This window comes from Mobula hypostoma, chromosome 7 (genome assembly GCF_963921235.1).
Source record: "Mobula hypostoma chromosome 7, sMobHyp1.1, whole genome shotgun sequence".
Lineage (NCBI taxonomy): Eukaryota > Metazoa > Chordata > Chondrichthyes > Myliobatiformes > Myliobatidae > Mobula > Mobula hypostoma.
In genome coordinates this window covers 19374859-19388120 of record NC_086103.1, presented here as the reverse complement: position 1 = coordinate 19388120, position 13262 = coordinate 19374859, and positions in this window count along the sequence as shown.

Below are 13262 nucleotides of genomic sequence, written 5' to 3'. Positions count from 1 at the left end.
GATACTCACTACTGATTCCACTCTTAACAGTTCATGTCTTCAGCTGCTGTGTTTCTCTTCTTGTCTGTGTTGGTGTTGGCCGGCATGCCTCCTCTCGCATAGCGCTTTTTTGCCAAATTCTACTTTTTTTTAAATCAGTAAACCTCGTTTTCATCATAGTACTCCAGATATGGTGTATTAAATCCTCTGCATGTTACACACTTCATTCCCGTGCTGGTTCTTCGATCTTGGGTGGCTCACTATCTTCATTCTTGGTTCATTTAATTTTTTATTGAGATACAGCGTAGATTACACCCTTCCAGACTTTCAAGCCGTGCTCGCTAACAACTCTTCTTCTTCTTCTTGTGTTGTTTTATGGCGGTTGGCAAACCAGCTTTAAGGTGCATTGCCACCACCTGCTAGACTGGATTGTGCTAAACCCCCCCCCACCGATTTCAACTTATACTTATCACAGGACTCTTTAATGAGCAATTAACCAACCAACCGGAAGGCCTTTGGACTGTGGGAGGAAAACCCATGTGATCACGGGGGGATCCAATCAACTCACTGGCATTTAAACCTAGTTAATTTTCTGTTTAAATTGGGGGCACAGTGGCTGCATATGGTGAGTCTGTGTCAGAGCACCAGCAACTCCAAATGGTTCCTTAAATTCTCCCTGTGACTGTGAGGGATTTTAGCATCAAAAAGGTATCCAGGTTGTCAGAAAGATTGGCCACTGAAACCACTGTAGCTGTCTGAGGGGAGGGGAGGGGAGGGGAGTGGAGACACATCAGAGTTCCTGGGGAGATGAGATGTGGGTGGGGGGGAGGAGGAGGAGGGATGCAAAATCCCTAAGGTTCTGTGTTCTAAGGAAATGTATAAAAATGATGAGAATCACAATTAGTCATAGTATTTTCCAGGATAGATATTACAAATACTGATGGCATACAGGGTAACATAGCAGTTTGTGCAACATTATTACAGCTCAGGGTGTCAGAGTTGGAGTTCAATTCCAGCACCGAGTGTCAGGAGTTTATACCTTCTCCCTGTGAGCACATGGGTTTCCTCAGTGCTGTAGTTTCACTCACTGTGAAACAGGTGGGATGCTGGGTGGTGTGGCTCATTAAACTAAAGCTCAAGTTGAGTTGGGGGGAAGTTCATAGACACAGGGAGGAATGCGCTTGGAATCCATTAATGGAGGTTTGGTAGCAGCAGATAAGGTCACATTGTTGAAGAGGCTATCTGCCAGACACTTGCCAGGCGGGGTATAGAGGGATATAGACCATGTGCCGAAAATCTGAATTTTCCTGATCAGATCTATAACTCAGTATGGTTTGCTTTCCTGTCTCTGAGCAAAGGAGTCTGTGTGTAAGACCATCAATCCATAAGACACAGGAGCAGAATTAGGCCAAGAGGCCATTTGAGTCTGCTCTCCCATTTGACATTGGCTGATTTATGAGGCCTCTCAACCCCAATCTCCTGCTTCCTATGCATAACCTTTGATGCCCTCACTGTGCTATTTAAAACTGCCCAAATCAGAAATTTTTCCAGATGTTCCTCTGTGCTTTCACGTCCATCTCCATCAAATCAGAATTGTCCATGGCCCCTATTTAACGGATAAGATATCATTTTTCACCGGAGGGCTGCGCACACGCGGTGCGCTGCTCTCTCTCCTCCCGTCGATAAGACCATTAATCCTAAGACATAGGAGCAGAATTAGGCCAAGTGGCCATTTGAGTCTGCTCTCCCATTCGACATTGGCTGATTTATGATGCCTCTCAACCCCAATCTCCTGCTTCCTATGCATAACCTTTGATGCCCTTACTAGTCAAGAACCTGTTGACCTTCACTTTAAATATACTATACCCAATGACCTGGCCTTGACCGATATCTATGGCAATGAAATCCTTAGATTCACCATCATCTGGCAAAAGAAATTCCTCTTCACCATTGTTCTAAATGGATGCCCTTCTACTCTGAGACTCTGTCTTCTGGCTCTAGACTCCCCAACATTGGAAATGTCCACTCCATGTTCACTCTGCCTTGGCCTTTCAATATTTGGTAGATTTTAATGAGATCCCCTCTCGTTCTTTTAAACTCCAGTGACAATAGGCACAGAGACGTCAGATATTCCTCATCCAATAACCTTTCCATTCTGGGATCGTTCTTGTGAGCTTTCCTTGGACCCTCTCAATACCAGCACATCCTCTCTGAGATATGGGTCCCAAAACTGTTCACAATAGTTGCTGCGCTCCTGACTTGCAGAATGAAGTTGGTAAATCTGGATTGTGAAAATACTGGTAAAACAATTGTATTACTTCTTGAAGCATTGTGCTATTTAAAACTGCCCAAATCTTTATGTTGATATTTGTGTTGAATCTTCCAGAGCAAAATGATCAATATGATGCTGATCAGGAATCTGGTTCTTCCAGTCATCTTGACCTTGTCACAGTTGCTGTGTCCATGAAGATCAGATAAAAGTAGTTAAGCACAGAATCATAAATAATTAAAAATATGTCTCGATGGAAGTGTGCGACCATGAATATTTGTCATTATTTTATTGCAGCCTGTTTTTACAGTCACATCTTCAAATGAATGTCTGGCAGAAATACTTGGGCATTAAATGTGATGCAGAATGTCAACTTTGTTCTTTACAGTGAGATCACTTCCGGACAGTTGGATCACCACAATTGCTGTATACCTGTTTGTTAAACTGCTCGTTGGTCTTGGAGTCATTTACAGTTTGACGAGGATAAACAGAGTAAGATGTTTTTCTTTATTTTGCTGTGATTGCCTGCAAGAAGAGTATATGATGGCATACTGTATACATACTTTGTTAATAAATTTACTGTAACTTTGAAGGTTTTATGTCATTGCTCTTTTCTCCCACCAGGTTAAAGAAAACAGCTACAATAGTTGTTTCATTTGGCCCTTCTGGCCTGTTCCCCCCTTCAAAACATTCACGACTGGTCATCGACTACAGTACCTTATTCCTGCCTCCTCCAATTGTTCCTTTAACACTGAGCAAAATGCCCACTGCTTCCTGGAATATATTTAATGACATGGCTTTTGTGCATTTTGTGACTGAGAATCTGCCTATCTCTGGGTGTAAATATTTCTTCAGTCTGAGCTCCCTGCACTGCGCCATAGGGTTATAAGCAGACCTTGCAGTTATAAGATTCATGTCCCATTCTGGAAGGTTACTAAACAGGAACGGATATCAGGAACAAAAGAAAATCTGATGCTGGAAATCCAAGCAACACACACAAAATGCTGCAGGATCTCATCAAGCCAGGCACATCTATAGAAAAGAGTAAACAGTCAACGTTTCGATCTGGGACCCTCTGATATCAGTCTCTGAGCTGAAAGTGAGACTATCCTTCAGGAGGGTGAGCCCATGAATAACATTTGGGACGGATGATGTACCCGGCCCCGAACTGAAGACCTGTTGAAAACAATTGGCTGGAAAGTTTACTGATATCTTCATCTGCACCACAAGATGGCTCCAGTGAACAACACGAACAACGGCAACATCCTGCACACAGTTCACAAAACTGCTTTGTTTACATCTTTTACTTCTTTCAAATATGATTGTCCTATCAAATCAATTCAAGATTAATTATCATTCAACGGTACGTAGATCAGCTGAATGAGACAGAATTCCTTTGGGGCCAAGGTGTAAAACATTCAAAACAATGAGCAACATTCAAAATAGCAAGCAAAGAAACATTTTCACTCAAAAAAAAACAAGACCCTGAGAGACAATGTCTGGCAATTGATGGTACAGTCTCACGGCTGTGCGCAGACACATATGACCCAGCATGTAATTCCACTGATCGAACAGAGGGTGGCAGCACCAAGAGGAGAGGCCGGTCATTTTCATTTTGAAGGTGTATGTTTGGGCCATTTGAACGATCTAGTGCGTCTCTGTCTTTAAGGGAGTTCAGTGATGCTCGGAGCGGGGTCTGCAGCTTAGAGGCCTGGAAGCCTGGGGATGGAGCTCGAGCCCATGATCAACTCCATTGCTTTGCTCTGACTGAGGCCTTGAGGTTGCAAGCCCATGATCGACTCCATTGCTTTGCTCTGATTGAGGCGTTGAGCAATGGTGAAGTCTCTTTCAATATTTTTATCAATATTATATAAATTGCATAAATAGAAGTACAAAATTCATAAGGATACAAGTAATTAATACGAATTACATTACATTTAAATCACAGTAAGATGATCACAGTATCCCATATTCCAAATCAATCATGTAGAATAAAAGATTGAATTATGAATGAAATAAATAAAATAATTGTATTTTATTTAAAAGAATCTACCCCCACTACCAAAATGAGCCAGTTGGTTAAAAAAAAAGAGAAGAAAAAGTACGTTACTATATAATATTATAATAATAATGGCTCAGAGCCATACTTTACTAACAGTTCAAAGATTATGAAAATAACTCAGAAAGGGTCCCCATGACATTAGAAAATCATGTTTAGAATCAGAAATCGAATAACGAATCTTCTCTTGATCAAGGCACAACATAACATTAGATAGTCATTGAGCATGAGTGGGCGGGGCGGCCTCCTTCCACTTGACCAAGATCGCCCCCCGGCCATAAGAGACATAAAGGCCAATACCCGCAAATTAGATGGCTTCAGTTTTGTAGCACTATCCTCAACAATAGCAAACATTGGCAGTCAAGGGACTGGGCATAAAACTTACATTGAAAAGTACAGAAAAAGTTTGAAATACATCTGTCCAAAATTTTTCAAGGCTTGGACATGTCCAAAACATATGAATTAGTGTGGCCACTCCATTAGTACATCTATCACAGTAAGGGGAAATATCTGCGTAGAAATGAGAGAGCTTGTCGTTAGACATATGAACTTTATGTCCCACTTTGAATTGCAATAAAGAATGATGAGCACATAATGATGAAGAATTAATCAATTTTGAAATAATCTTCCAGTTCTATTCAGATATGAAAATCTATAAATCCTTTTCCCAGTCTCCTTTAATTTTATCTAAAGAGGCCTTTTTCAGTCCCAACAGCAGACCATGAATGTAAGATATTGAACCGTTGTCAAAGGGTTTCAGATTAAAAATTGTATCTATTATATTCTTATCTGGACTTGTAGGAAATGCATGTAATTGAGATCTTAAAATATCTCTAGTCTGTAAACATCGAAAAATGTGGGTATTAGTAAGGTTAAGTTTTGTTGAAAGGTGTACAAAAGAAGAGAGAATCCCTCCATCAAACAAATCCTGAAATTGTTTAATACCCAATCTACCCCATCCTTTAAAAGATAAGTCAATTAAAGATGGTTTAAAAAACAATTAGAAAAGATGGGACTCGAGAGGGAGAATCTCAATAAACCATAAAGTTTTATAAACTGTAACCAAATCCTCAAAGTATGTTTGACCACCACATTGTCAGTTAGTTTATTTAAAGATAACGGAAGTGAGGATCCAAGTAAAGAAATAATGGAATATTTCATAACAGAGTTGACTTCCAAAGAAACCCATATAGGGCAATTCTCATGGTTAATGTAATATATCCAGAATGTAATATTTCATATATTAACTGCCCAATAATATAACCTAAAATTGGGTAAGGCAAAGCCTTCAATCTGTTTGGTTTTTTGAAGGTGAGCTTTATTTATTCGAGGTTTTTTATTCTTCCATATAGGAAGAAAGAATTGAATCCAAAGAGTCAAAAAAAGATTTAGGAACAAAAACACGAACAGCTTGAAAAAGGTATATAAATTTAGGTAAGATATTCATTTTAATAGAATTAATTCGGCCAATCAGTGATAAAAAGAGAGGTGACCAACTAGAAAGTGTTTTTAACATAATTCATTAAAGTGAAAAAATGTTCATAAATAAATCTTTATAATTCTTAGTAATGGTTACTGCTAAATAGGTAAATTGTTTTCTTAAAATTTTAAAGGGTTAATATCAGTTTTTATTAAATTGTTTAAAGGAAACAGTTATGTAAATTTAATTTATATCCTGAGAACTGATTAAAATTAGTTGGTAAACAGAACACAAATGGTAAAGAGGTTGTAGCATTAGATATAAAAAGCAGTAAGTTATCAGCATAGAGCGACACTTTATGAATAGTACCTCTCTTTAAAATACCAGTGATCTCTTTAGACTCTCGAAAAGCAATTGCTAAGGGTTCTAATACCAGATCAAAAAGCAGAGGGCTCAAAGGACAACCTTGTCTAGTTCCAGTTGGAGTTTAAAGGGTTTAGAATTCTGAAGATTTGTAAGAACCTGAGTGGAGGGAAATAAATAAAGTAGCTTAATCCAATGAATAAAATTAGGTCCAAAATTAAATTTTTCTAAGGATGTAAAATGTTGAAGTCAACGAGGATGAGAGAAGAGTATAGGGTGTTCAGAACCATCTGCTTGCGTTTCACTGGTCTTTCTCTTCCTCTTGATGGTTGCTGTGGGACAAAAGTGAAGAAAACTTGTGATCTACTTTGCAAGGATTAATCAAATTCCAAGAGCATCTTCAAAGAGCAGTGTCTCAAAAAGGTGGTGTCCATATTAAGGACCCCACCACCCAGGACATGCACTCTTTCATTGTCATCATCAGGAAGAAGGCCAAGAAGCCAGACGGCACGTACTCAATGGTTCAAGTACAACTTCTTCCCCTCCGCCATGTGATTTCTGAATGGACATTGAACCCATGAACACTACCTCACTATTTTTAATTCATTTGCACTAATTTAATTTAACTACTATATATATACTGACAGTACAGTCTGTAATGCATGTTTTTATTCATGTATGCATTGTACTGCTGCTGTATGTATACAGAATACAAATCTGACATTTATCATCCTGCAGGCAGTCATGAAACTAAGAAACACTATGGAACCCATTCAAGTAAACATCAAACACCCAACACCTGAAAAATGAACAAGCTGCGCAAACGACAAAAAAGTGAGTGAAATCAGAATCAGAATCAGGCTTAATATCATTGGCACATGTTGTGAAATTTGTTAACTTTGCAGCAGCAGTCTTGCCTCCTTTATGACTACATCAATGTGTTGGGACCAGGTTAGATCCTCAGAGATCTTAACACCCAGGAACTTGAAGCTGATCCCTCTATGAGGATTGGTATGTGTTCCTTCGTCTTACCCTTCCTGAAGTCCACAATTGGCTCTTTTGTCTTACTGACGTTGAGTGCCAGGTTGTTGCTGCGGCACCACTCCACTAGTTGACATATCTCACTCCTGTACGCCCTCTCATCACCACCTGAGATTCTACCAACAATGGTTGTATCATCAGCGAATTTATAGATGGTATTTGAGCTATGCCTAGCCACACAGTCATGTGTATACAGAGAGTAGAGCAGTGGGCTAATGACACACCCCTGAGGTGCTCCACTGTTGATCGTCAGCGAGGAGGATATGTTATCACTAATCCGCACAGACTGTGGTCTTCCAGTTAGGAAGTCAAGTATGCAGTTACAGAGGGAGGTACAGAGGTCCAGGTTCTGCAACTTCTCAATCAGGATTGTGGGAATGACGGTATTAAATGCTGAGCTATAGTCGATGAACAGCATCCTGACATAGGTGTTTGTGTTGTCGAGATGGTCTAAAGCCATGTGAAGAGACATGGAGATTGTGTCTGCCATTGATCTATTGTGAAGATAGGCAAATTGAAATGGGTCCAGGTTCTTGTCGAGGGAGGAGTTCAGTCTAGTCATAACCAATCTCTCAAAGCATTTCATCACTGTCGATGTGAGTGCTACTGGGCGATAGTCGTAAAGACAGCCCACATTATTCTTTGACCCAGGGCTGGTTATGGGAGGCGGAGGAGCAATTACAGGATGGCTTTGATTCAGTGAAGTGGGCTGTGTTCAAACACTCATCTAGAGATCTGAATGGATACACCATCGTTGTAATGGAATTTATTTTTAAAAACTGCAGAGAGGGTCAGTTAAGTGGGATAGATGCTGCACTTGAGTCTGGTAGTATGGGCTTTCAGGTTTTTATATATTCCGCCTGAAGGCAGAAGGGAAAAGAGAGAATGTATTGGGTGGATGAGGTCTTTGATTACATTGGCTATTCATTACAATCTTTAATAGTTCGCAATATCGGGTTAATGTTGAGCCAATGACGTTTGGATCATGTGGAGATCTGTTCCGTAATCTGTAAATTCACCCTATCTTTAACTGAATTATGTCATCTATTTCCAATTGCATTTCTAATAATGTGTCATCTATTTTTAAATGTATATGTCATGTTTCTTATCTGATTCATTGCAGAGACAATTCAGATAAAGTGAAAGGAAGAGCAACAGAGGATTCACACGAAGATGCCACATGCAGGTCTTGAAATCTGATACTGATCTGGATCCTTGAATGAACATTGCAGCCCATTGGAGGCTATTCAGCCCATCATGTCCATTCCCCAGAGAGATCTGCCGGTTCCGGAATCCAGACTGATACAGCCTGCAAGTTTTGGAACTTGACTTCTGATTTTACTCTCCGCTTATGAGAGGTGATTAATAAGTTTGTGGCCTAAGGTAGAAGGAGGTGAGTTATACAGCTCTTGTTTCATGCACATGCAGGTCCACTCTTTGAGTGATTATTTAGAAAGTTTGAAGTTAATAACTCATCTCCGTCTAGCTTAGGCCACGAACTTATCAATCACCAATTCGGTGGACACTTTCTGGAGATCCAAGATCCGTAAGCTCCACGACTGCTGGACTAAGTGTGTAAATGTAGGAGGGGACTACGTTGAAAAATATATGTGCTAGGTTTTCTAAAATTGACTCCTCCTACCTTAGGTCACGAACTTATCAATCAGCCTCGTATTTCATGTGACAAGAAAACTTTATTCCCTTTGAAGGGGCAGATGTGTGAAGAAACACAGTACAATTTACTGAAGACATGAATGTACATTTTATCCGTAAATGAATAAAAAATCTTTCAGCAGATCACTCCTCAGGAATGTAACAGAGGGGGAAGGACCAGTGGCCACAGAAGGAGAACATTTTCTCATCTGAGTTCGACTCATCAGAACAAGGAGATAAATATAATTGAAGGGGATCTTCACACTAGTTTCACTCAGGAAGTAGAGTAGGTTTACAGGGTTAAATGGGTCGATTCATTACAATCTTTAATAGTTCGCAATACCGGGTGAATGTTGAGCCAATGACATTTGGGTCATGTGGAGATCTGTTCCTTAATCTGTAAATCCACACTATCTTTAACTTAATTATATTAATAATTTCCTGTTGCTTTTCTAATAGTGAGACATCATCTATTATTAAACGTATATTTCATGTTTCTTGTCTGATTCATCACAGAGACAATTCAGATAAAGTGAGGGGAAGAGCAACAGATGATTCACAAGAAGATGCCACATTCAGGCCTCGAAATCTGATACTGATCTGAGATTCTCAAATGAACAATGCAGCCCATGGGAGGCTATTTGGCCCATCATGTCCATTCCCTAGAGAGATCTCCCGGTTCCAGAATCCAGATCGATACAGCCTGGAAGTTTTGGAACTTTATTTCTGATTTTACTCTCAATTTATTTCACGTGGCAAGAAAAGTTCATTCCCCAGAGAAAATATTGTCAGGCAAATTTCACCTCAGTATTGGTAACTGTATTTGTGAAGAATATACTTTCCAGGCAACTGTAGAAAATCCAGCCTCTAGAAAATATCAGTGTAATCATCTTAAACTCAGTCAATCCGGACAACACAGTATCATTTTGGACAATATTTGTTGCAGTCCCTTCACAGAGAGAACGCTGTGAAGAATTGAAAGTTGCACACAAAACTCTGGAGAGGGTTACATCAACCACGGCATGGCTGCAGCAAAGCCTTCTTGCTCACATATTGCATTCCTCTTGCAATCAGTGCCAACAATATAGTCATAGTTGTCATAGTCATACTTTATTGATCCCGGGGGAAATTGGTTGATACAATAACCTGTTTGTCTTGCTAATTGCTCACTGCTCCTGAGTACTTGCTTTCTGCAACTGATATACAATGACACGAAGATCCAGTTGCAACTTCCATTTACCCATTCTATTATCATTCAGATTACCTATTCTATTATCATTCAGATTATGTTTCCTTTGGCTTTTACAGCCTTAACTCAGTGTAGCACTAGCAGTAAGTGTAACATTATTACAACGCCAGCAAACCATGTTCAAATCCAATATGTCTGCAAGGAGAACATACGTTCTCCCTGAGACTGTGTCGCTTTCCTCCACATGCTCTGGTTGCCTCCAACATTCCAATAATGTAAAAGGACTATTTGAGAAATTGGTCACATGGTGTAATTGGGTAGCACACTCTTATTGGGCCAATAGAGTCTCAGACCATGCCCTGCATCTCAGTAAAAAAACGGATCAGATATGTTTCTTCAAAGTAGGGAATGTATATAATGTAATAATTACTGAGACTATCTGTCACAAATAGCTCCAATCTGAAGACCTTGAGAATTTTTATAATAAAACGAAACTGACAGGAGGTGTCGTTATCGCATGCCGTGATATACCATAGGCAATGAATTTACCTTTGTTAAACTGTGACATATAATCAACCTTTAACTTTAACTAGAATATAGTTACAAACAATTCATTTAAAACGTAGACCCAACAAAGTCAAATAAATGCCTTAAGGGCAACACAGTTGTTGTACTTCCTTCACAGTGGGAACATTATAAAGAGATGAAAGTTGCACTCAATACTCAAGCGAGGGTTACGTCAACCACAGCACAGCTGCAACATTGCATTCTTGCTCACGTATTTAATTACCTTGTGGGGAATGTCAACAATATACTGTTTTACTTGGTAATTGCTCACTGCTCCTGAATACTTGACTACTGCAACTCAAGGCACCAAGATCTAGTTGCAACTTCCATTTACCCATTCTAAATCATTCAGATTATGTTTCCTTTGCGGTAAGTGTAACATTATTATAACGCCAGCAAACCAGGTTCAATTCCGCTATGTCTGCAAGGAGAACGTACATTCTCCCTGAGACTGTGTCGCTTTCCTCCACATGCTCTGGTTGCCTCCTACATTCCAATAATGTAAAAGGGCTATCTGAGAAATTGGTCACATGGTGTAATTGGGCAGTACACTCTTATTGGGCCAATAGAGTCTCAGATCATGCCCTGCATCTCATTAAAAAAACAGATCAGATATGTTTCTTCAAAGTAGGCAATGTATATAATGTAATAATTATTACTGGGACTATCTGTCATGAATAGCTCCAATCTGAAGACCTTGAGAAGTTTTATAATAAAACAAAACTGTAGTGTGTGAATTAGACTCATATGATCATACTGTCAGAAGGCAGGTACATGGATACCAGACGACTGCATCAATGATCATGGGGCTATTGTTCTCTGTAGCCTTGGTATTGTGTCATTCTGAATCTAGAAACAGCTAACATTGCATTTGTCTGTAATATTTTTAAATAAAATTTAGAACAATCTTAATTTGTTTGAAAATTCCTGCTTTGAATTTTATTTCATACCTGAAACGTTGATGACAGAATGTAATGGTACACATATGAATAGGATGTGAGTCATACAATTTGCAAGAGTGTGGCCTCCTGAATATATCGGTGAGACCTGATGTAGATTGAGAGACCAACTCAGCGTAGCAAACTGTCCTCCTCTGTAACCTGTCCCGGGTCAAGGAAGTTGACGCCACTTAGCCTCACTTCTATAGACTCTGTATCCATCTCCGAAGAAAATACAGATGAAAGAATTCATTTAAGGTCACACCTATTTGTTTCCACTCCACACATAGATTACCAATCTGGTCTTCCAGAGGACCAATTTTGTCCCTGGCAATTTTGCTAATTACATTTCTGTAGAATACCTTCATATTCTACTTCACTTTGTCTACAAGAGCGACTTCATACCTTTTTCAGCTTTCCTGATTTCGTTCTTAAGTGTTCTCTTGCATTTCTAGTACTGCATAAGCACTTCATTTGTTCCTGCTTGCCTGAACCTGCTTTTCACCTTCTTTCTTCTCTTAACCAGGGCCTTGAAATTTCTTGAGAACCAAGATTCCCCACATTTGCTATCTTTACCTTTTATTCTGATAGGCAGATACATGTTCTGAACTCTCAAAATTTTGTTTTTGAAGGCCTCTCACTTTCCAAGTACACCTTTGATAGAAGACAACCTGCCCCAATCCAGTTTTGTCAGAATATTTCTAATGACATCAAAATTGGCTTTTCTGCAATTTAGAACCTCTAACCGCTGACCAGACCTATGGTTATATATATTTACTTTGAAACTAATGGCATCATGGTTGCTGGACTCAAAGTGTTCCCCAGCACAAACATCTATCACCTGCCCTGTCTCATTCCCTCATTGAAAGTGTGGTGCCTCACGTACTCTCGTCCAGACTTCTACAGACAGAGGAAGGTAGCTTGCTTGAATACATTTGAAAAACTATCCCATCTAGTCCTTTTACAGTATGGGATTCCAGTCAATATGTGGGAAGTTAATATCGCCTTCTAGAACCTTATGTTTCTTGCAACAATCTGTGATCTCTTTATAAATTTGTTCTTCTAGATTCCTAGGACTGTTGGGAGGTCTGTAATATTGCCTAATTAGTGTGGTCATACCTTTCTTATTTCTCAGTTCCACTCATAACGCCTCACTCGTCAATTTCTCCAGTCTGATCCTGATGGAGCACTGCCGTTACAATTTCCCTGACTAGAAGCGACACCCCTCCCCCTGCAATTGCCCCAACTCTTCCATGTCTAAAACAATGGAACTGCAGAATATCGAGTTGCCAATCCTGCCCCTCCTGCAATCAGTCTCACTGATGGTGACAATGTCATAATTCCAGGTGGTGATCCATGCCATGAGCACATCCACCTTTCCTACGATACTTCTTACATTGAAATATATGCAAATCAGGACACTAGTGATTAAAATACACTAATGGTTTGGGGTGCTTAGACATTATTTGGTTTCATTTTGACCATTTGGGGAGTAGAATGTTCTGTAGCCTGGTTATTAGGCTTCATCTCAAAGAAAGGTTTTACATCCCTGCTTTAAATTTACACTGGTCCAATACCCTCGTAATCCAGCCAGAACTGATCAGTCCAGCCTGTACCCATCCCTTGGACCAAGGTAATAAAAGGCATGTCACTTGAGGGTTATGTTAATTTAGAACTCGGTATTTAGTTTTATTTTGACTATTTAGGAAGTATCAAGTTTCGAGGCCTAGTTATTATATTCAAACTCAAAGTAAGATGCAACTTCGCTACTTTAGACTTACATT